At 42.2% G+C, this 23,958-nt stretch overlaps 1 pseudogene; it reads right to left on the bottom strand.

Annotated features, from left to right (window-relative positions):
• Positions 1-5,565: 5,565 nt before the first annotated feature.
• Positions 5,566-5,926, bottom strand: LOC148758681 (copper transport protein ATOX1 pseudogene; annotated as a pseudogene).
• Between the last annotated feature and the right edge of the window lie 18,032 nt (positions 5,927-23,958).

Below are 23,958 nucleotides of genomic sequence, written 5' to 3'. Positions count from 1 at the left end.
AGCAGAACTCTTTTGTTCAGGTCTGAGCTTATACAGAGATTCCACATCTGAAGCAGATGAAAGTGAGGTCTGTGGGCAGGGTGTGTCTGTCCCTTTTACTCCATATGAACGTATCTAAGCAGCTGGATAGTCTCCGAGATGCTCCCCAGCCCTGACCTTCTCAGTTTGAGGTGCTTAGTAAATGTGTGCTGAAGGAATGCTCTGCTGAGGCCATCAAGGTCCTGGACTGATAACCAGCCACAGCTCCAACTCTAGTCTAAATCCACTGTGGAATTCTGGCCAGAGCCTGCTGAGTCCAGCATTGGATGGCATCTTTTGAAAAGAGGGCAAAATGAACCGGTTGTAAAAGTCCCAAGAATGTCTGGGTAGGGAGGAGGTAGGTGTAGCATTTAGGAGTTGGAGACTCTGAACCAAATGGGTTCTTTTACTCAATTCCAACATGGACTGAGGCAGGGAAGGAGGTGGTTTCCACCACTCCCCCCTCCCCCCCGATCACCAAACAATTCTTGGACACCAGCAGTGTGTCTGAGAATCCAACTCCATTCTGACACTATCTATCCGAACATAGCATCAGACTCCACAAGTTAAGGGTTCAGTCCTACAAAACTGCCCCTCTCTCCCGACCCTCCCCACTTCAGATGCCAATAGCATGCCCAGGTTGTTACCTGTGCTTCTGACCAACTGGCTATAAATAGAGGTTCCCAAGACCCCCTTCTTCCTTGAGTTTGATTACTTTGCTAGAGTAGCTCACAGAACTCAGAGAAACGCTTTATTTATTAAATTACCAGTTTACTATAAAAGGATATAACTCAGGAAGAGATGCATAGGGCACATTATGGGGAAGGATGCAGCTTCCATGCCCTCCCCAGGGGTGCCACTCTCCCGGCACCTCCATGTGGTCACCTGGAAGCTCTCCGAACCCTCTCTTTTGGGGTTTTTATGGAGGTTTCATTACATAGGCAGAATTGATCCCATCATTGGCAACTGATTGAATTTCCAGGCTTCTCCACTCCTCTGAGGTCAGGAGACAGGACTGAAGGTTCCGACCTTCTAATTACTGTGGTTGGCTCCACTGGCCCGGCAAGTGTTTCCGGAAGTCACCTCATTAACATAACAAAAACACCTTTAGGGCTCTTGACATTTAGGAAATTCCAAGGGTTTTGGATGGAACTGTGAATGAAGACCAAATACATATGAGAAATATATCTTGGTCATCTGAATGACTAAATATATATTTCTTATAAATCAGAATATTGCAGGAACCAATTTGCCTAGCATCCATATTTATTAGCTATTTCCTGGAGGTTAAGTTCTCAAACAGTCTGTCCATCAGGGATTAATAATACTACATACACCATGGTAGTGTCGTAAGGATTAAATGCATTCATTGGAGTAAAATGCTTAGAACACTGCCTGGCATACAAAAAGCCCTCAATAATTAATCTTATTGTTATTCTAGAATTACAATGGTCTCTTTCATCACATGAGTCGAGACAGTTATCCCTATGGTTACTGCAAATCTCTTACTGAGGCGGGTCTGAGGGATGGCCTTGGACTACAACTTGCCCTTCATTCTGGTTTCTCCTCTAGTACACATGGCTGCGGCAAACTGAGGTGGTCTCTCCAAAATGTCTGCATAATTTGGTTGTCTTGAGTTTTTTTCAAACTCTTGGTCTTAACCCATTGATCTGGATATCAACCGAGTGAGCTGTGAGCAGCTACACACATTTCAACAATGCAAAAGAAAAGAATGGAATGGAAGACAGAGGAGAGTGCATTATAGGTCATGAAGGTGAGTACGAAGTAGCATTTGTTTCGGTGTGCATGTGTATACTCTAGGGAGTACCCGTGTACCAGTTTGTGCTATAACACCGATTTCTCTGTGAGGGTTGTAGTTTAGGAAGTTTGAAGGCCACGATCTGGTAACAGCCAGTGACTTTCTGAAGGCCCCTGCGCTGAGCTGAGGAGGGCTGCTGCCCTGGGACCGCAGGCCTGACTTGGTGGGCAGGACTGAGTGATCTTAAGCAATTCGTCGTCCCCTAGAAAGCTGGGGCAGTGACCTGCCCTGAGGACTGCCGTCAGGGAGGAGGGAAGATTCTTCAACTGGAAGATGGGGAGATTCAAAGGGACAGGTGCCATGATATGTGAATCGAGTCATCATCACTTGGAAGACTTCACTTCACATGCGCGCTCACGTATCATTTAAGCACAAACCAAGGGCCTGTCTCAGGTGTTTAATTGTCTCTTTCATAGTATTTTATAATTTGGGGGCTACCTTATGCCCCAGGATTGGTTGATGGCTCCAAAACACCCTTTCGCCCACCCTCCAGTTTTGTAATAAACCAGGCAGACTCATTTCAGATCTACTGGATTTCCTGCTCTCCTTATCCCCTCCTTCTCAAATGTCACCTGCTCCCCTGGTTCCAGCTCCTCTTGGAAGCTATGGTCCCACACAGACTTCCCCCTGTCCCCCAACCCTAGCGTGAAAGACTAGCATCCCTTGCCCTATACACAGACTCAGACTCATTAGAGGTCTGGAGTCATTGCCACCGCCTTGGGCAAGGGCTGCCTGCTTTGTGGAAGGGGGTTCTGGGGATTTCCCAGCTGGGGATGTGTCCAGAGAAAAAGGTGCAAAAGAGTTGAAAGTGTTGAAAATGTGTGCAGTTGACACACCTGGACTACCATTTGGTATTGCTTAATCCAGGATTAAGTGGGCGGGAGCTGAAGTTGCCTTCTTGCGCTTGGGACCTCAAGGCCCTACTCTCGCTCCACTATTACTTGGGTCCCCTGGCTGGAGTATGGCAATTCTATGAAGCCACGTCAAAAGCCATAAGGAGGGGAAATTGGACAGCTGGGGAAGGACACGTTGAGACCCAGTTTTAAAGGACTCTTCATGCATTTCAAAGGGGGCTCATCAGATTGGAGGCTTTAAATCCAGTCCTCTAAATCCAAACCACCTGGGTGTCACCTGTGTTGCCCACATCTTCTATCTGAATTGCCTATAAGCCATGACCACAGACTCTTCAGCTCTTGAAGTTCCATTTTCTTCATCTGCAAAATGATTCTAATAGTATCTTTCACAGGGGGCTGTGAGGATGAAATAAACTAACCTGGAAATACCCTTATACAGAGCCTAAAGCAAAATAGGCATGCCACCGATGGATCAGTTACCACAAACATCTTTGCAATGATATCACATTTTATAATTTGTTGAAAATTAGTGAGAACACAGAAAGTAAAATCACCCATGCCCCAACTATTTTTGAAAAGAAAGAATTATACAAAGACTCACAAGACCCTACTTTCCACTTCACAGATTAACAACTTGCTGGGTATCCTTTTTCATTTGTTTCTTTAAGTTTAAATGGACCTACCCATTGATCACTCTTTATCTCTTCATGCTTTTTTAAAGTACAGAAAGTCAATCATGCTACTAATTTTTCAACTTGCTTTTTTCAGTTAATAAATCATAAACAATGTATGGATGCAGCCATTTCCTTACTATGTATTCTGTGTCTTTTTAGTTTTTTCTTAAACTAAGGTCAATCATCATTTTATATCTGCATTTTCTTCTCTGTGAATTGTCTGCTCAAACTTTAACCTACTTTTCTATTGGGCTTTTCACCTTTTTCTTATAAAATTGTAGAACACTTTTTGCATAGGAAAGACATTTACCTTTTGTTTGTTACCTGTATTACAAATATTTTTCTTCCTTCTGTCACTGCCTTCTGACTTTATTTATGGTATCTTCTGCCATTCAGAAGTTTTAAATAATTTGTGTAGTCAGATGTGTCCATTTTTCCTTCTGTATTTCTTTTTGGATTGCTTAGAAAGCCTTTCTTTTCTGGCTTTTCTGGGCCCATTGCTCACAGTGACAGCTGGCAATGAATGTCCTCATTGAACCCTGCTCTGTCCCTCATGCCAGCACTCGGGTTCTTATCTGTCAACATGGTGTAATAATGTCTGGTGCTGGAAAGTATTACATTGTGTCAGAAGAACACAGAGAAACGCAAGCATGAAGGAGCCAAGATGGTATGAGAAGGCAGTGAAAAAGTAGGGTGGCCCACAGATATAGAGAACAAGCTGATGATTGCCAAGGGGAGGAGGATGAGGAGATGGGAATAAAAATTGTTTTATTTTAAAAATTAAAAAAAACCAAAACATTTCAATTATTCAATCGATGTGGTATTATTGATGATCTATATAGGGAAAAACAAACTGGATCTTGGTTCACGCCATTGACAAAAAAGTCTATTTCAAATGGATGAAAATAATTAAATGAAAGAAAGAAAGAAAGAAAGAAAGAAAGAAAGAAAGAAAGAAAGAAAGAAAGAAAGAAAGAAAGAAAGAAAGAAAGAAAGAAAGTGGGGTAGGAGTTGGTGGACCTGACGTGTTGAGAAAACAGAGATGAGGAGGGAGAAGAATTCAATGACTTTGAATTGAGCACCTAAAAGTCGTGCTAGCTGATACTCTGAGTAGGAATTTTAAAGCCAACAGCATATTGGAAATGAATTTTGTTTAACTTTTTTCAAAACCCATTTCATTCTTTACAAGCCCTACCAAGTGGCTGGTCCCCACACCTGGGAGGCAATATAAAAACCTCCTGCCAGGCCCAAAATGAAAAGAAACTGGAAAATAGGACCTCAGCTCAAAAGTATGTCTCCTCTAGAGTGAATTTTAATATATATTCCAGGATCCATAGATCAAATGCTTAAATTAAAAAAAAAATCAAGCAAGTAAGGATACTCTAGTTACAGTGAGTCTGAGTTCCTTACTCCTCCACAGTTCACCTTTCTAAACAAACAAAAACAGCCCATGGGGGCACCTATGCCCAACCAATCTCTCCCTACAACAGCCCTGGAGGCAAACAGGACATGGTTTAGCGGTCTTTGGGGATCACGCAGCTCTGATGCCTGCAGCATCCCCTACTGGCTGATTCCGGGGTTCCACCACCAGGCAGTAAAGTTGCTCTGCTCTACCTTGGGGTTTCTGCTCACTGCCTTCTCTGTATTCTGCAGGCTTTCTCCTCCTCTCCAGCCTCTTCAGCAAGGGTTGCCCTTTTGAGACTCACGTTTAAACTCTCCAAAAGAAAGGGTCCGGTTTTGTTAGTTACTGGTGTCCTTTGGGGGGCTGTCTCATGGGCTGCTGGTTGATCTACAGCCAGCTCTTGTTGGTTTGGTTGCCCTGCCCGTTCCTGCTTCAAGATTGCAGGATCAAGTAGCCAGTTTTCCTCAAAAGGAGCTCCACGTGGGTAATAAGGGACCCAAAACAAAAAAAGCTGCTTTCCAAAACTGACACCTTCCAGCAGCATACCCAACTCCAAGAAGATTTGACATCCGTGTACCCAGTTTATAGTAGATTCAAAGTGGTCACTGATAAAGAGGGAAAATGGAATATGAGAAAGCATTTAGTCATTAGCCAAACATTATTTTTATTGATTTATTTTTTTAGCTCGACTTCGTTGCAGGGAAGCCAGGGAAGAGCAGGGCAGGTGAGGGGCTCTACGGGAACTCCTCTTGTTGAGCAGAACTGCCAAGTCCCAGGCCTGTGGAAGCCAAGGGAGGGTCAGTGTCCTGGTCCCTTTGGTCCATCCCATGGGCCCACGCCCTTGCTACCGGGGCTGAGGTAGGAAACGGCCTTTCCTATTTTCCCCAGGGTTTCCAGCAGAGTGCCCATCCTGTGCTCAGAGTCAATGCAAGCTTTCTTGTGGGGCAGGTCAATGCCGAACTTAGCTCCTCCCAGCAGGGTGACGACCCCGTGTGACTACATTACAGCAGCTTTCACAGGTCACGTCCACAAAGAACTCGTGTTTCTTCAAAATCCTGATTCTTGAGCTATGGGGTTGCCTCAGGACCACCCAGAACTCGGACGTGAGTGGGCCTGCACACTCTAGCCAAACATTATTAATCAACCAATATTTATGAACATTTCAACACATTTCTAATCAACTAATATGAATTAACATTTCAACATTTCTCACTTTCTAAGCAGTAAGATATGGTTGCTAAAAGTCTATACTGAGGAAACAGGCCCAAAATTATAATAAAAAACGCATAATTGAGATATAAGAACTCAAGAAGCTACCAATTGGGGCCATTTAGGGTCAGGGCAGACCTTGCCCTCTTCAGTCACCCCAGTCGAGGCTTATTTTACTGCACTGAATAGTACTTGAGATTCAGAATAAACCTGAGCCATGGAAATGCTAAGCTGGGTTCTAAAGACTCTACTCAGGGAATAGAGACAGTGGAAATGTAATGGCTGCGTGCGATGTCAGAGGGGTAGTAGATGGGGAGAGGGGATTAACACTGTGGGAGAAAAATGATAAACGTCTAACTATTACACTGTTTTGTACACCTGAAACTAATAAAAAAAAGTTTAAAAAAGAAAGACTCTACTCAGTGGTTAAGAACAGCGTGTTTCTGGTTATTGATCTGTCATTTCTCCTTCATTCCACTGACAAAAGTGAACTACAGGCCAACTACATGTATAATCTGTGTGAACAACAGGTTTTTAATGTTTTTTCATAGTCTATCCCAGACACTCTTGGGACTGTGCCATTCGACATGGGCTCCTGGCATAAATTCCAAGCCTAGATGACAAAACATGTTTGTGTTCCGTACCCATCATCTTCACTAATAACCACAGCTTCTGCTGCTGCGGTTATTGCATATAGCACCTACTGGGTGCCAACACTGTCCCAGGCACTTCACACAGATGAATCCTTTTGACAACCTTCTAACAGTAGTATGCCCGAGCCAGGGGCCTGTGAGGGGTGCTGGCCCCCTTCTGTAAGGTGGCACAGGTGTTAAAGCCTTGAGAGAGAATTAGCCAGACCAGGAACAAACACAGAAAGGGTACTTCCTAGTCCTCCAGGCTGGCTGGGAAGCAGCTTCACTGGGTGGTTCCTGCTCCAGCTCTCTCCTTTTCATTCTCCTGAAATATTTATAAAGTTGTTTTTGTTGCTGTTGTTGAAATTCCAGGAGAAAGCAGTAAAGGGAAGCAGAAGCTCCCTGTGGGCAGGTGGGTGAGATTAAGAGTAAGAAATGTCCACTTGGGGAACAAAGTCAAGGCTGGGCCAGCTTATTCTTCCCCCTCTGCCTCTCTCTGTTCCGAGCAAGGCTCCTTCCCGAGCTGACCTTGCAGGTCCTGGGTTTTGCTATTTGGAGGGAAGCAAGGTCCCTCCCATACTTACAGTATACATATGTGCCAGAGAATTCAGCTCAGGATATTCTCAACCACCATTTGGGGAGATTTTTCTAAACTCAATCTTGTATCTACTTGGGTTCTTAGCACTCTTTCAGAGGTTACCATGTTTTTTTTATCCAGGATCATTATTAAAAACAGCCACGACTAACAATTCTACATCATTTCTAAGCTATACATGTCAGTGCTCGGTGGAAAGTTCGTGAACTTAATTTTTTGACCTCAGGATCCCTGCAGGGGATTGGTGTAATCTGAAGAGTTTAATAAAGAGACTGTTTACAAAAGTATGAGGGCAGAGTTTAGGGAAACTACCAAGGAGCAGTACAGCGCCCTGGGGCAAGCAACAGTGAGGAGCAGTTACTACTTAGGCGGAGGGGGCAGAAGGGAGGAAGTGGTGACCAGTACTAAGACACGGAGTGTATGGAGAAGGTCCCCTGACAGGGGCTGTGGCCTTCAGGCTAGAAGCACAAGGTAGAAGCACAAACCCAAACTATGATGACCTGGCAGAGAGGAAATCAAGAAAATATATCTCCCTGCTCACTTTCCTCTCACCCTCCTATCGCATATTATTATTTCCCATTTGCCAAACCTGACCAGAAGCCTGAGTGCAAGAGATATAGTCCACGGACGTCAGTTTCCTGGGACACAGAATAAAGTGGAAAAAGATGAGAGGCAGATATAGAGGGGCAAATAGAAGATGTCCAGTGCTTCTGCTATCAATGACAATAATATTAATAATATTAATATTATATTAATAATGCAATGACAACAATATCAATAATAGCTTCCATTTGAGCCCCTGCTTCGTGCCCTTTACACCAGTCTTTCTTGCCTTTTACAGATAAGGAAATGATGGTTCACAGGCTACTGTGCTCTTCAGTATTTCTGGAGAATAGAGGTTGAGGTTACCCTCCGAGATGGGAATTAAAACAAGAGGATGATCTCAGCCATCTAGGGCATATCAGTTATCTGTCGCTGCTAACAAATTACCCTAAAACTTAGTAGTGTAAAATAATAAACATTTATTATCTCATACAGTTTCTGTGGGTCAGGGGAAGCTTGGCTGGGTGGTTCTAGCTCAGGGTCTCTCATAGTGTTGTTAAGAGGTTGTCCAGGCTTCAGTCATCTGAAGGCTGGATTTAGGCTGAAGGATCCACTTCCCGTGTGACTCACTCACTCGTCTGGCAAGTTAGTGCTAGTTTGTAGCACAAAGCCTCAGTTCCTCCACACATGGACCTCTCCACAGGACAGGTAGTTAGAGTTTCCTTAGGACATGGCATTTGGCTTCTCCCAAAGTGAGTGACCCAAGGGAGCAAAGCAGGGAGAAACCACAGTGCTTTTATGACCTAGTCTCACAAGTTACACACCATCACTTCTGCCGTATGTTATTAGAAGCAAGTCACAAAGCACAGCCCAGACTGAAGGGGGAGAAAAGGGTGGAGGTGGGGATTAAACGCCATCTCCTAAAGACTAGATTAGTACAGAATTGTACTAATAGTGCAGACATATTTTAAAACTACCATATATTATGATAACATTATGAAAGATACTGCGGTTGTATGATTGAAGAGTTTGGGGAAGACTTGAAACTATACTGATGATTGATCATCACCAAGCAAGGTGAAATCTCATGCTCTCTCTGAAGAAAGAATCTATTAACAGAAGGGGGCTAGTTTCCAAGGCAGCTAAAATGATGTCCCAATGGGATAATACTGTGCAGAGAATGGAGAATCCAGCGTACACAAGTTATCTGATAAAAGGAGAGACATACTTGGTCGGGAAACAGGAAACTATCATGTTGCGTGAAATACCTCTCAGTATTATCCGTCTCCCTGGATGGGAGATGCCTTCTAGGAGTGCAGTGTCCTAGGCATGAGGATTTCAGTAAATCTAAAGAATCAACTCCATTTACTATCAATTAATTGCTAAATTTGGATGCCCATCATTCTCGCATAAGTGTGGCTAAGGTGATATGTGCCTAAGCATTTCCAGACATGCAAAGCTAAGGACTGGATAGACTCATGAAAGTAGAGGTCCCATGCTGCAGAGTAATTACTGACTTAGGTGATGTCCTCATCTCAACATGCCTTTTGTTATTGCAGAGTGTCTGCTATCAAAATTAATGTGCCTTTTGCCTCCTTGTACCCCTGAAAGCAAGACGGGTCACGAGCAGATTTATTGGAGCCACCTGTGAAAATGCAGCCAGGGTTCTTGCTCTTGCTGCACCTGCTCAAACCAGCATGGTTTCACCTGGAAATACAGCATCAATACATGCCACCAGTGTCAGTACACAGAGAATACAGACTTCATCAAATTGTACTAAGTGATCTTTGAATGGATCATCCATGACATTTATCTACCAGGTGAAAAAAACAATGCTAGCTCTTTGTATATAAAATTAAAAAAACAAAACAAAACAAAACAAAAACCTTTCAGGGACAGATCCAAGATGGCAGAGTAGATGAACACTATGTGTGCTTCCTTCGAACACATTAAAATTATACGCGTAGAACAATAACTGAAGAGCCATCTAAATTCTGCTTGAACAGAAGTAATATAACTAAGGATGTAAAGAAGAAGCCACATCAAGACTGTTGGGAGGGGCAGAGACATGAAACGGCTTGGCCCCAAAACTCTGTGTGGTGGTTGAGAATCAAGAGGGATATCTCGGCTGCTGCAGTGGTTCCTCCCAGAGGAGTGAGGGACTCCAGACCCACACTGGCCTCCCCAGCCAGGAGTACTGGTGCTGGGAAAAGGAGACCTACATTTGGCTGTGAAAAACAGTGGGGATTCTGACCAGCCGGGTGGGCCTGAAGGCTGTGGGAAATCCAGACATCCTTTAAAACGGCACACACACAGATGCAGTTGCTCAAAGACACTCACCCTGGGCTCCAGCAGATGGATGGTGATTCGGAGGGTGTCGGAGGCACATGTGGGGCAGACTGTGGTGTGTAGCTTCAAGGCAAGGTCTAGAGGCGAGTTGCCATTTTCCCTGTGAGGGGACTTCTCCAGTGCAGTTGGCAGGCAGGTGCCATCTTTCCTGTGTTTGGTCCACCACCCCTGCCAAATATGAATCTGATTGGTCTGGTGAGTTCCACAGCTCCTCCCTGCTGACGCACTGGGAAACCACCCTACCAACTCTCCCAACTCCAGAGGCACTTTCTCGAGTGCAGCCAGCCCTGCCCACATTGCAATCTTTCTTGGAAAACTATCAGAGTCCGAGGGCCCCAGGCAGGCAACGTCTGGCCTGGGTGTGCTCTGAAACTTTTACTGAGTAGCTTCAGACTTAGTACTGGCACAAAACCAGAGTCTACATTAACCTGTTGACCAAAATTCTTCCCTGCCTCACCAGACCTGAGTACCACACAAGGCTTTATTAGCAGCTGAACCTTAAGGTACAGGGCAGGTGGCAACAGGCCTCAAGGTGTCCTGGTTTTTTGGGGAGTGACCACAGGCCCGGCACTCGTGGAAGCCATTCTTGGTTCACAGTGTGGCCTCTCCCACACGCTTCCAACTTTAGCACAGGAAGTGAACAACTGGAATTCACTTTGTATCTCCTACTAGGTAGTCCCTGACTGGTCACAGGCAGTGAGTGACCTGGGCCTGCACTGGAGCCTCTCCTGAGTAGCCCCAGAACTAACATACTTGGAGATTGGCTTCAGAGCAGAGCAGACCAGACCCACAAGTGGCATACCCACCTCTTGATGGTCTCAACAGGTACCAGAGCTCATGGGGACAAATCCCATTCTGTGGGGTAAGCACCTGGCACAGCAGCCTGTAAGCTGCGGATGTGGCCAAACCCCACAGCCAATCAGCCTAAAGGCCAATCCCAAACACTGATGTGCCAATAGCAGTCAAGGCTCAACTATAACAGGAGGGAACACACAACACACACCCAGAGCAGGTGACCAGGGAGACTGTGCCAGGGCCCCCAGCCAAGACTGGGAGACATAGCAAATCTACCTAATACATAGAAATAAACAGACAGGCAGCAAAAATGAGGAAACAAAAAAATACGTCCCAAATAAAAGAACAGGAGAAAACTCTAGAAACAGAACTTAACAAAATGGAGACAAGCAAACTACCAGAGACAGAGTTCACAGCAATGGTTATAAGGATGCTCAAGGAACTCAGTGAGAACTTCAACAGAGAGATAGCAAGCATAGAAAAGGACATAGAAACCATAAAAAATAACCAGTCTGAAGTGAAGACTATAATAACTGAAATGAAGAATGCACTAGAAGGAATCACAAGCAGAATAGATGAAGCAGAGGATCAAATCAGCAATTTGGAAGAGAAGGTAGCAGAAAACACCCAATCAGAGCAGCAAAACAAAAAAAAATAAATAAAAAAAAGAGGATAGTTTAAGAGACCTCTGGGACAACATCATTTGTACCATGGGGATACCAGAAGTAGAGGAGAAAAAGCAAGGGATTGAGAATCTATTTGAAGAAATAATGACTAAAAACTTTCCTAACCTGGTGAAGAAAATAAACATACAAGTCCAGGAAGCACAGAGAGTCCCAAACAAGATGAACCAAAACAGGTCCCACCAAGACACATTATAGTTAGAATGGCCAAGGCTAAAGGCAACTAGTAACTTATAAGTGAGTCCTCCTAAAATTGGCAGCTGATTTTTCAACAGAAATTTTGTAGCCCAGAAGGGATTGACACAAAATATTCAACGTGATGAAAAGCAAGCATCTACAATCAAGGATACTCTACCCAGTGAGGCTGTCGTTTAAAATCAAAGGACAGACAAAGAGCTTTCCAAACAAGAAAAAGCTCAAGGAGTTCATCACTACCAAACCAGTACTACAGGGAATATTAGAGGGACTTCTTTAAGACAGAAAAAAATAAAAATAAAAATTATGAATAAAAAAATGGTAATAGCTACGTATCTATCAACAATCACTTTCAATATAAATAGATTAAATGTTCCAATTAAAAGACACTGGAGAGCTGAATGGATAAGAAAATAATTCCCTTACATGTTACCTACAAGAGACTCACTTCAGATCAAAAGACACACACAGACAGAAAGTAAAAGGATGGAAAAAGTTATTTCATGAAAATGGAAATGAAAACAACAAAAAATCTGGGGTAGCAATACTTATAACAGACAAAACAGACTTTTAAAAAAAGGCTATAAGAGACAAAGAAGGACCCAGCAATCCCACTGTTGGGTATTTATCTGAAGAAACCTGAATGCTACTTCGAAGGGACATGTGCATCCATATGTTCATTGCAGCATTATTTACAATAACCGAGATGTGGAGTCAGCCTTGCATCAATGGAAGAATTGATAAGGAGGAGGTGGTATATATACATATACAATGGCATATTGCTCAGCCATGGAAGGGAATGGGTTCTTGCCATCTGTGCCAACATGGAGGGGCCTGGAAGTTACTGTGCTGAGTGGAGTGTCAGACATAGAAAGTGATTTTGCTTATTATGTGGAATCTATAGAACAAAACAAACAAATAAACAAACAAACCAGAAACAAACTCATAGATACAGAAAATATTTTGATAGTTGTCAGTTGGGAGGCGGGTCGGGGGTGTGGGTGAAAAGAGGGGAAGGGATTAAGAAGTACAAACAGGTTGTTACAAAGTAGTTATGGGGATGTGGGGTATAGCATAAAAAAATATAGTCAATAATGTATGGTGTCAGATGGGTACTAGATTTATTGGGAGGGGGGCTGGGGCAGGATGAAAGAGGTGAAAGAATTAAGAAGTACAAATTGGTAGTTACAAAATAGTCATGGGGATGTAAAGTAAAGCACAGGGAATATAGTCAATGATATGGTAATAACTATGTATAGTGCCAGGTGCGTACTAGACTAGTCGGGGGATCACTTCTTAAATTATATAAATGTCTAACCACTATGCTGTACACCTGAGATTAATATAAAATAATATTGAATGTGAACTGTAATTGAAAAATTAAAAAGGGGGGCAAAGGAGAAGGGGTCCAAATCTCCAGGTATAAAACAAGTAAGTCATGGGGATGTAATGTACAGCATGGGGAATATAGTCAATAATATTGTGATAGAGTGGTACGGTGTCAAGTGGTTGCTGAACTTATCATGGTGGTCATTTCTTTAGGCATATAAATGTTGAATAACTATGGTGTACCCCTGAAACTAATATAATATTATATATTAGATATATTTTTAATAAAAATATTTTTAAAAACTTCCCAAAAGTTGATGTGAAAATAGGGCACTGTTGATGACAGCAAAAATAGTGCTAGCAACCCAAATGTCCAGCAATACTGGACTAGAAGCATAGAGTATGTTACAGCCAGACAGTGGGATACTATTTAATTGTAAACGGGAATGAGGAAGATCTTCATAACCAGTGCTTTCCAAAAGAATTCTGTGATGATGGAAATATTCTCTGTCCCATTTGGTCGCCACTAGCCACATGTAACTATTGAGCACTTGAAACGTGGCTCGTTCAGCCAAGGAATTCAATTTTAATTTTATTAGTTTTAGTTTAAATAACCATATGTGGCTAGTAGGCTATACTATTGGACAGTGTTTCTCAATACATTGATATTATGTGATCTCCAGGATAGACTGTTAAGTAAAAAAACAAGATACAGGACATGTAGACTAGTGTATAGAGAACGTTACGTTTAGAAAGAGAAATATTTATGTTTGCATGCATTTTCACAAAACCAGTGAAAGCATAAATAAAAATGGTTACCTCTTGGACGAGGGAGCAGGGTGGATGGGGATGGAATGAAAGTGAGACACTTCAGTGTGTACTTTTTTATATTATTTAGCTTTTTAAACCATACAAAGGTATTGTCTATTCAATAAAATAGAATAAACCAGAATAAGATAAAAACTTAAAGATGAAAAGGGGGGGGGGAATCCATGTGAAGAAATAGCGTATAAATGTTAAGAATAGATCTGTCTCTTTTGGGGTGCTCAGTGACGTTCTCCTGTTAGATAAGGGAAGACACATAAATCCCATGTTTTTCTTTTACCTTAATTGCCTGGCAAAGCAAAGCAAAATTTAGTGCTTAATTAGCATGTCTTCCATTTACCTAGATTTCTAGTATAACACCCACTCCCACAGTCCTACCCCTTATCTAGTTTTCTAAGTTTATCTTTCTTTCTGACTTTTATTGTAAGTCCATTCTAGTCATTGTTGAGGCAAAATATTCAAAAAAAAAGGAAGAAAGAAAGAAAAGAAAGGAAAGAATAAACATAAAATATTTGATGTAAGAAGACAAGAGAGCACATTTTTGGTAGAAGTTTAAAATGGTAAAATCTTTTCAGAATGTAATTTGAAAGTGTCTATTCACTTCTTAAATGCACATAGTCTTTGATTCAACAATGCTAGGAATTTGTCTTACAAAAATACTTGCAAAAGTGTGTAAGACATAAGTACAAAGGACATTCATTCATTGTTCATTACAAATAATAATGAAAAATTATAACCAATCTAAATGTCCATCAATAGAGGAGTGGTTAAGTAAATTATGAAAAAAGAAAACATGCAATAGCTAAAAAGAGTGAGCCAGACCTGTGTTTTTTGACATGTAATAATAATCAGCTTTGGAACAATATTTAGGGCAGCAGTTCTCACACTCTTTGGTCTCAGGACTCCTCTCTACTCTTATTAATTGATGAGTGTCCCAAAGAGCTTATGTTACATGGGTTATGTCTATTGGTATTTACCATATTAGAAATGAAAATGAAGACATTTTAAAAATGTACTTATTAATTTATTTAAAGTAAAATTAATAAACTCATTACATGTTTACATAAGTCACACCTTTTTTATGAAAATAAACCATGCCAAAACATAATTTAGAGAGAAGGCTGGCAGTGGCTCACATTTCTGCAAATGTATTCAATATCTGGCTTAATAGAAGCCAGCTGGAGCCTCATATCTCCTTTTGCATTCAACCTGCTGCAATATATTGTTTTGGTTGAAGTACAGGCAAAAAAATGCAGCCTCATACACATACGTAGTTGGAAAAAAGGAAGGATTATTCTAATAACCTTTTCAAATAATTGTGGGTATTCTTCTTGGTTGGGCACCAAAATTAAACAAGTGGTAATTTCTTGACAGTTGCAATGTGGATTCTGAAACCATGTCAGTGAATTTTTCCTACTCTGTTACATTAAACGCCATCGGTCTTTCACTTTTACCCATGTATGATTTTGTAACATGCATTGGTCACTTGAAAAACATTGGTTCACTGAGTTATATAGATCTGTGTAATATTGACACATTTTATTAATATTTTTAAAAATCACATTTGTTAATATCACCACCAGTCTCATCACTGAAGTCTTTCAATGCTGAGTCATGTCCAGCTCACAGCAACGACTATAACTCACAGAGCACCCTCTGAGAACTGATGTGGCATATACCTTTTTCGTTTAAAAAAATTCTAATTTTTGCTTACAAGTTTGAGTTTCACCACTAGTAATAAAAACTGTCAGTTTTCCCTGAAGTGACAGGCTCATTTTATTCATTTTCGAGAAAATGTCCGAAAAATTCTGAAATGTGAACTACCACAGTTTGCCTGTTAGTTGTTATTTCAAATAAAAACAGTGTTCCATGAAAAAAAAAAAAAAACTGTTGAATTCAGTTTGTAAGTCAAACAACTGGACAAGTTTTACTCCTCTAGTTGGAATGCAGCTGAAGTACTCTGTGTGTACTTATCTCATTATACAGAATCTTAAAGACAGGTATTCCAGGGTTGAAATTTAATAAAGTGAATCACCAAGGGCATTCGCAGTGAAACTCGCATTTCTGTAATTCGGCATGTGTGGCGGTGAAGGTTGTGACGAACACTCGGACAGTTTGTGGCTAACACTGTGATAAAAGGCACCAGCAATTTTACCCCCTTTTGCTTTTTGTAACATCCATACAAATGTTAACACTGTGAAAAAAGCAAATAATGCCTTGATATAATTATAAAAATAGCCTTGTGGACCCTCCCAAATTGTCTCAGGGATCTTCAGGAATTCCTAAGAGCCCCCTTTGAGAATTGCTGATGCACCATATAACTCCTTTTTTGTTTAAAAACAAAACAAAAACAAGATACACACCAAAGAGCTAACAGTGGCTACCTCTGGCAGTAGAAAGCGATAAAGTGATGTTTAGTTTTTACTTCATATACTTTTCTATTTTTTAATCCTTTACAATGAGTATGTATTTCTTAAGTAATTAAAAACACTAAAGAAAGAAAAAAGGTTAGATTTAAATTATAAACAACAATTACAACACACTCAGAGAATGTAAAATGCCCTTAGAACTATGTTCATATTGAAAATATGAAGAGATTAGAAACATAAAGCAGGGAGTTTAAATTATTCAGAAACAAAACAAGACAAAACAGAAACCTCACCCTGAGAAATACCTCATTCCCCACAGGGCTGGAGGAAGGAAGTGTTGCTGTGCATGAAAGCTGAGGCATCCACCAGACCCAGGTAGCTGAAGTGAATGACCTAGCTGATACCTTTAGATGTACTTTGAAAATAAATCTAAAACACATTCTCTCTAGAAAGCAACCGGATTAGACTCGAAGAGTGATTTGACACTGTAGAAAGCTCACAGCTTCCTTCCCAGAGGAAAGAGAAAATCAGGCACAGGACCCAGGGCCTACAAAGCAGGTATTAAGCTTTTCTTTGGTGCCTTTCCCAGCTCTGTGCCCTCCTCCCTCTAAACCAGTCACCTCTTGCCTTTTCAGGATCCAGTGCCTTTCTGATCTCTTCTTCTCTGCCCCCCTACCTAAATGTCTTAGTGTCAAAAACCACGATATCAGTCATCTATGCCTTAGCATAAATCAGCCTTCTTTACCGAGCTCCCGCCTCTTGTGCATTTGTTTGTTAGGCAGGTCTCTGATGGTGGAACAGAAGGCTGGGTGCTATGCAAGGCAGAGTAGGCGTCAGTAGCAACTGGTGGGGAAGCCTCTGAAATCATGCTCCACGCGTGGCTACTTTACGCACAGCTTCTCCTTCCTGCCCTGTGACATCAGAGAAGATACTGCCCCTTTCTGAGCTCTGTAAACCAAGTGGGTTGACTAGTGACTTCCAAGGTGGCCCCTGCTCCAGGGTTTTGTGACTGAGTTCCTTTAATGCAGGGTAGTGCTAACTACCCTTGGGAAATGGCATCTTGTTTTCAGTTCCTGAATTAAAAGATGAGTCAAAGGAAGCTCCTCACTCACTCCCTGCAGTTTGTTGCCTCCTTTCTCTTCCTCATGACCTGTGTCTCCAGGGGGAAGATCAAACAAAGAGGTTGCAGAGGGTGGTAGAATGCTATTTGGTTAAGGCCCAGGCTGGATGTAATTACAAAGTTCCTGTGACTGGGGAGACGTGATGGGAAATGTGGTGGGGGGATTCTGATCTCAGGCATACCCCCACACACCCTGCACACATATGCACACACACACACACACACACACACACATGCATACATGACCCTCAACACAACTTGTGAGTTGTTCAAGTTTGTGCTCAAACTCCTACCCTCATCTCAAACATCCTCCTTTTTAAAATTTATTTTTGCATTAGAGTTGACATACAATATTACATTAGTTTCAGGTGTACAATATAGTAATTAGACATTTATATACCTTATGAAATGATCACCAAGGTAAGTCTAGTAACTGTCTGTCCCCGTACATCGTTATTATTGACTATATTCCCTGTGCTGTACATTATATCCCCATGACTTACTCCATAACTGGCAGGATGGACTTATTCCCTTTCACCTTTTCACCCATCCCCCACCCCCCTCCTCTCTGTCAACCATCAGTTTGTTCTCTATACCTATGAGCATGTTTCTGTATTGTTTGTTCATTTGTTTTGTTTTTTTAGATTCCATGTGTGAATGAAAAATATGGTATTTGTCTTTATCTGACTTATTTCACTTAGCATAATACCTTCTAGGTCCATCCATGTTGTCTCAAATGGCAAGAGTTCTTTTTTTCTTTTTCATGGCTGAGTAATATTTCATTGTATATACGTACTACATCTTCTTTATCCATTCATCTATCAAAGGACACCTAGGTTGATCCCATATCTTGGCTATTGTCAATAATACTGCAGTGAACATAGGGTGCATATATGTTTTCAAATTAGTGTTTTTTGATTTCTTCAGATAAATATTCAGAAAGTGGGGTTGCTGCATACATGGTAGTTTTATTTTTAATTTTTTTGAGGCATTTCTATAGTGGCTGCACCAGTTTACAATCCTACCAAGAGTGCCTGAGGGTTCCTTTTTCTCCAAATCCTCACCAACACTTATTTTTTGTTGTTATTTTTGATAATATCCATTCTGACCTGTGTGTGGAGGAGGAAGAGACTTTCCTCTACCTTTATAGGTTCTTCCAGCTGGTCTAATAATTAAATCAACATGAGACAGAGTAACAAAAGAAAAATAACAAAATGTAATTACATATGTACATATGGGAACCCCACATCCGTGAGAGAGTCAGACGCCCCACATACATGATAGGTTCATATACACAAAGTTAAAATGAGGTACGTATAGCATTCTGAGCTAAGAATGAAGTAAGGCACCTGGGGCTTTAGAGGGGAGGGAGGTCATTGCAGGACAGTAAGAAGAGCAGATGTTCAATAATTAGACGTTTGCCCTGCCATGTAGATATGTCATAAGAAGTTATCTCTGTAATAACTCTTATTATAGACAAAGCCCCAATTTAAATTCTTTCAGGTTGAGGTAAAAGTTTCTCTTGGGCCTGCAGGGTTTCAATTGCTTTCAGCTCAAAATAACCCACATGCCAAAGTAACACACCTTGGGGAGGCCTGTTCTGAACCCCTTCGGGTGTGTGGTGATATCTCATTGTACGTTTTTTTTTCTTAAAGATTTTATTGGGGAAGGGGAAGAGGACTTTATTGGGGAAGAGTGTGTACTTCCAGGACCCTTTTCCAAGTCAAGTTGTTATCCTTTCAATCTTAGTTGTGGAGGGTGCTGTTCAGCTTCAAGTTGTTGTCCTTTCAATCTTAGTTGTGGAGGGCACAGCTCAGCTCCAGGTCCAGTTGCCGTTGCTAGTTGCAGGGGGCACAGCCCACCATCCCTTGCGGGAGTCGAGGAATCAAACTGGCAACCTTGTGTTTGAGAGCCCACTGGCCCATGTGGGAATCGAACCTGCAGCCTTTGGAGTTAGGAGCACGGAGCTCTAACCACCTGAGCCACAGGTGGTTTCAATTTGCATTTCCCTGATGATTAGTGATACTGAGCATCTTTTCATATGTCTATTGGCCACCCATATTACTTCTTTGGTGAAATGTCTATTCAGGTCTTCTGCCCTTTTTTAAATTGGATTTTTTATTTTTTTAACTGACTTTGGTTTAAGAAGGATTGTTTGGGTTTTTGATGTTGAATTGTATGAATTATTTGTATATTATGGATATTAACCCCTTATTGGATATATTACTTGCAAATATCTTCTCCCATTCAGTAGGCTGCTTTTTTATTTTGTCGATAGTTTCTTTCATGGTACAAAACTTTTTAGTTTGACATAGTTCCGTGTTTATTTTTGCTTTTGTCCCCTTTGCCCTAGGAGACATACCCAAAAAAATATTGCTAAAACCGATGTCAAACAGTTTAATGCCTGTTTTCTTATAGGAGTTTTATGGTTTTAGGTCTTATATTTATGTTTTCAATTTATTTTTAATTCATTTTTGTGTATGGTATAAGAAAGTGGTCTGTTTTATTTCTTCTTCCTTTTTTTTGTTTTTGTTTTGCATTTATCCATCCAGTTTTCCTAATATCACATATTGAAGAAATTGTCTTTACTTCATTGTATATTCTTGCCTCCTTTATCATAGATTAATCGACCATATAAGCATGGGTTTCTTTCCGGGCTCTCTATTCTGTTCCATTGATCTATATTTTTGTGCCAGTTCCATGCTGTTTTGATTACCATAGACGAGGTCTTCTTATGGGTATTTGTTTTTCCCATAAGGGTTATTGGAAAACTGAAAAACTTTCACAAATTAAAGGAATAAATAAGTTACTTTCTTCTACAGTTGTGTCTCAGTGTGTGTCTTCCTACATACTGGCAATTTTTCAAGGGCAAGCGTCATAACTGATTCTTTTGTTTATCCCCCACCACTTTCATCATGCCTAGAATATATTTGATGCCTCACAGAATTTTGTTTTATGTACAGATGCATTAATAAATGAATGAATGTTTCCGCTAAGGTCCAAAAAATGTTTTTAAAAGTAATGGCTCATTCCCCATCAATTGTTACCATATCACTCAACCCGTCATCTTGTCTCCATTTTCTTCATCACAATTCACAAAAGCCTGGCCCTGGAGGAGTGTTCATGTTAGCTACAGAAGAGAAAAGTAAAGGTCCTATGCTGACACTTGTAGCTATATGATCTTAAGAAAGCCATTAGCCCTCTCTAGACCTCATTTTCAACTCAAAAACAGGGTTAAAAATACTTGCCTCAAGTCTATAAGGAAATGATGAGACAGCGGATGAGTGAACATGCTTTGTAAACTATAAAGTACATTGCGGCAATGATGACTTAACACAATTATATTAATGTTAGATGAGCCATCTAAAGACTAAAGAGGCTAAGTGATTTGTTCAGGGTCACCCAGTGAGTTAGTGACAGACATTGACACTCAGGCCAGTGGACACTCCACTTCCTCGATGTGCTCCCCACTTGGTGCCTGACTTCCCCACCCCCTTGAAGACTCACAGTAACATGAGAGGAGGGAATGCTTTACTTTCATTATCCACCAGCTCCTTAAAGCAGCTGGGACCATCAACTCAATGGGGGCATTCTGGAACTGTTTTTAGGGAGACGGCAGGCTGGGATGAGGCCAAGGTCACGACTCAGGCTGTGCCCATCAGATAGCCTTCTGGGCTTGCTGCACCTGTCGACAGCCTGGGCTGGTGGTGAGAGAGTGGGGATGACAGTGCAGACGCTGTCAGTGTCCCACCTGTATTCCCAGGGCCCACCCTGGAAGTCACCTACAGCTGTAGTGGACAGTTCCCGCATTCACAGGCTTTCTACCTAAAAGCCTGCTTCTCTGCCTGAGGACTTTCTCTAGAGGCAGGAGCATGGGAGGCTGAAAGGAGAAAATCAATAGCCCCAGATGTAAACCTCACCCAGAGAGGAACAGCTGTTGATGGATAACAGCTTCCTAGCCCCTCAGAGGGTCCCCAGTGGGGCTGAGACCCAGTTGCCCAGAGGAATAACCTGCGAATGAATACTCCTTAATAAAGGGGTAACTAACTGCCTTTGTGTCCCACTTTCCCCACTCCCTCGCCTCAGTTTCTGGGATCATCTCCCAAATAAGCAATTACCAAACAAACCCTTGTCTTAGGGTCTGCTTTAAGGAGATCCAAGGAAGGACAACCGCCTCCGTGCTGTCCAAGTGAAGAACGATCCAGGAGGGCAGAACATCTTATCTACATACCTATTCAGCAAATCCATTCACTGGGCAAACTCTTCTGTGCATTTTCCCTTCAAAGACTACTGTGTTAGGCGATGGGGACCCCGAAATGTAGCCCTAGCTGTTGAGGTCACAGGTGACAGCATGAGGGGTTTAACTGCCACCTGGGCGGTTGGTTTGGCTTCAATTGCCAGTGAAAGTGGCACTTTGAGAGGTGAGGCAAGATCAAAGTAAGATCACCTCATTGAGAAGCAAGAGAACCACCTCCAGGGCCCGCTTGGTCTAGTCATTCCTTCATCCATTCATTTATCACAAATTTTTTGAGAGCGAACTGTGGGTATAACCTTGTACTGGGAGCGAACATGCTGTAGTAAATTCTTACCACCTGTGGGGCATTTCAACTCCGGCCTGACTCACCTTGGGTTCTGACACAAGCCCTTTCCCTCTCTGGGCTGAACTGGACCACTCCCAAGGGACTTTCCAGGCCAGAGCATCTGCGCCTTTAAGACAGAGCCCCTGCCCTCCAGTAGCAGAAACTCTAGTGCTTCCTCGAGGACCTGCATATTCACCGGCACTGAATATTCTGTGCACAGCATAAAAGTGGTCAGTGTTACAGTTCACAGTGAAACTTCTTCCCTTAAAAGAAACATACAATGGAAAGGACGTTTCAAAAGATAAATTTTTAATTAACAATAAAGTAGCCGATTCTGGCTTCTCTGTGTAGAGGTTACCACAATCCCAGATGGGGGTCAGAAGGGTTCAAAGCCTGGTCACAAGGGATGTCTGCCCTGTCAGCCTGAGCACAGTTAGCTGCACAGGATGTCCTGGGAAAGCTGGAGGTGGGAGACAACTCTCGCCACACGGGGATCTCGGCAAGGAGAAGTGACTACTGTGGATTCCAGCCCACAAGTCCAGGAAGGTGTTCTGTGGTCCTGGTCCTGTGATGGGCTCCCGGGCCAGCAGTGTCTGGGGAGAGGCAGAAACACCTGCAGCATGGACACTTCAGGTCAAGATGAGGTCATGAGAGCAGGTGGCCAAGAAGCAGGTTTGTCCAGGGCCCCGCTGCCAGGCCCATGCACAGTCCCTTTGCCATTAGCTTTTCTGTAATTGGTAACATTCTGCAGGCTGTTTGATCAGATGTTGTGGGAGGTGTAGCAGCTGCCGCTCCTCTGTGTAAAGACACTAGGAACTGAGTTGGTTTGGAACCCAACCGTGGCCTCTGGAGCCTGTGGCTTGCTGGCCGTGGTGGGCTTCTCTGCCTCCACCTCCCTGCCCTGTCCCTCTTGTCCATACAATGAGGAGCGTGGAGTCTCCAATCCCACTCTGCTCGTCCTCAAAGCCCACATTTTAAAACTCTACAGTACAGGATCCTTGGGGGAAATTGTCTTCAGCCCCTGTATTCCTTTCTGGGCCTCTCTCCAGCACCCTAGGCCCAGGTGGCCAGGGTCCCCCTGGGAAGCAGAGGCCTCCCATTGGGAGGAAGGCAGCACACAATAAATCCATTCACGCTGAAGACTTAATATACTCCCTGTTCAGGCCGTGAGTGCAATCTCAGAAGGGGAAATGGAACAAGAATGATATTTAAGGTAAATGGTCAAATTAGCTGGGTGACCTTGGGTTACTTCCCCAACCTCAGTGAGCCCCAGTATCTTCACCTAAACCATGGGAATAATATTATCTTTGCCTTGTGGTTGCAGTGATTAAATGTGGGAAGTGCCCAGAAGATAGTAGGAATCCATATATTTAGAATCTTAGGCACGACAGAAGAGATATTTGGGTTGTTTTGTTTTGTTTTGTTTTGTTTTTGCTGACTTCTTCTCCATCATAAGACCGGCCACACTGATTTTAAGCTTCTTGCATTTACTCTTGGAAGCAGGGGCTGTCTTTCCTAGGTGAATGATTTTTAACAAGTTTGCCCATTTTTAATAACGTAGCAGTAGAATCTATGAAAAGCTGTCAGGGATAACAGGACTCTGAGAGGCCCCCACTTCTAGCCCAACCCTAAAAGGAATCCGAGGGTGGACAGAGGAGGGGGACCTGGATTAGAACAGTCTGTATAGTGCAATCAAAGCTCCCAACACCATTGGTCGGTGGGGCTCTAAATTTCCACCAAAAAACCCTTTATAGCTGCAGAGAAGAATGTATCCTGCCAAGAGGTTTAGATATGCATATGGAATTGGCTTGCTGCCAGTAGGAAATTTCTTAGAATACATTTGTGTTCTCATAAAAATTCCTGCAGATTCTTATATTCTATGCCAAAATATATATGTATTTAATTTTAAATAAAATAAAAAAACATGCCTCTGCACCCCTATAAAATCTTCAAATTGGCACTTCCAA

This window comes from Rhinolophus sinicus, chromosome 3 (assembly GCF_057876585.1).
Source record: "Rhinolophus sinicus isolate RSI-liver-muscle chromosome 3, RSI-T2T, whole genome shotgun sequence".
In the NCBI taxonomy this organism is placed as follows: domain Eukaryota; kingdom Metazoa; phylum Chordata; class Mammalia; order Chiroptera; family Rhinolophidae; genus Rhinolophus; species Rhinolophus sinicus.
Note: the sequence above shows the minus strand (reverse complement) of the source record. Positions and strands in the feature narration are given on the sequence as shown.